The 1260-nt window shown below is 45.5% G+C and overlaps 1 protein-coding gene across 4 annotated transcripts in view; it reads right to left on the minus strand.

Annotated features, from left to right (window-relative positions):
- FBXO34 (F-box protein 34) overlaps positions 1–1260 on the minus strand; it is a 70935-nt gene that overhangs the window by 69209 nt on the left and 466 nt on the right. Inside the window, exon 2 of one of the 4 annotated variants that reach the window (XM_015596108.2) lies at positions 800–917. The exons of 1 other annotated variant lie outside the window; for it this stretch is intronic. The gene's annotated coding sequence lies outside the window, so the exon portion shown is untranslated. Of the gene's footprint in view, positions 1–799; positions 1245–1260 lie in introns of those variants that run through there. 2 more of the 4 variants (XM_015596106.2, XM_025038882.1) reach the window with 2 other exon arrangements.

Genomic DNA, 1260 nt, shown 5'->3' on the forward strand with positions numbered 1-1260 from the left:
TTCAATTTTAAGCCATCTACCTTTCAAACTAGATTCTATTAAATGATTCTATAGAGAGGAAGAAGTGATAAAAATGATAGCTCGAATTCCTAAAGAGAGTCAGTAATGGCAAGTGACTAGCTTCTCTTCTAGCCTGACCTCTTTTGAAATCTTTGGAAGAAAAACAATATTCGAAGACAAGGAACCTTTTAAAAATTCTGTACTTTCATATTTGAAAACACTACAGACAAAATTTTAGCTGCATGTCCAGACAAGCAGTCCTGGGATGTTATTATATTGTTATGGCCCAGCCTTAGTAAGAAATAAGAAGTAAGAAAAAGGTTTGTTGCTGAGCTATAACCACAGGAAACCCTCAATTATCCATGGTAGCATGGGACAGAGAATCTGGATAAATTAAATCCTCAGGTAATTATTATTTAAGAAGAATACTGGATTAATTCAAACGTCTCTTCCCCCCAACAGAAAAATTCTTTTAAGATCCACTCTCCCACTTTCAGGCAATTCTCTAACAAAAATGCGAAAAAGCAGACAGATGATCTCAAAACTGTCTAGCAAAAAAAGTAGACTGAATTACCAGCACTCAGATTAGTTCTACTTTGTCAGCAATTCCGATCACAAACAATTAAACTATGAGTTTAGCTTCCTAAAAGGCTTTTAAACATTCAACACCCCCCCCCAAAACCCTCCTGCTTTAGATGTTTCTAAATCAAATGTCTCATATTGAACTGTATTAACAATGCTTGTGTGATATAAAGTTGAAGACCTTGACAAGTATTACATTAAAATTGTAAAATGCTGATACCAAACAACTTTCGATTCAAATCCGCTGCGATTCCAGGAGTCGACAGGAGACTAAACTTCCTTTTTCTCCCCTCCGGATCCTACCGGCCTTTCCGCGCCAAGGTCCCCGCCAGGGCCTGCAGTGACATCACAGCCCATCTCCTGGAACCCCCTGACGTCACAGACACGCGGACCCACAGCACTATGACTTCATAGCGGACTGGGGCCGACCCGCAGTCGACTTGCGCCAGCCGGGTGGCGAAAGAGGTTTCCAAGCCTCCGTCGTGCCCGGTCCCGGTAAAGGTTAAGGGCGGGCGCCAGCTCACCTGCGCTGGGACAGGGAAGGACAGATTGGCCGAGCCCAGGCGGGAGCGACCGTGCGACGCGACCCCCACCCAGGACCCGACTTCCTCACTGCCGCTGGTCCCGGAGGCGGGAGAGCCGGTCCGGTGTCTCCGCACGGCCTATCCGCGATCTCCT

Source organism: Pteropus alecto, unplaced genomic scaffold, assembly GCF_000325575.1.
Source record: "Pteropus alecto unplaced genomic scaffold, ASM32557v1 scaffold86, whole genome shotgun sequence".
In the NCBI taxonomy this organism is placed as follows: Eukaryota; Metazoa; Chordata; class Mammalia; order Chiroptera; family Pteropodidae; genus Pteropus; species Pteropus alecto.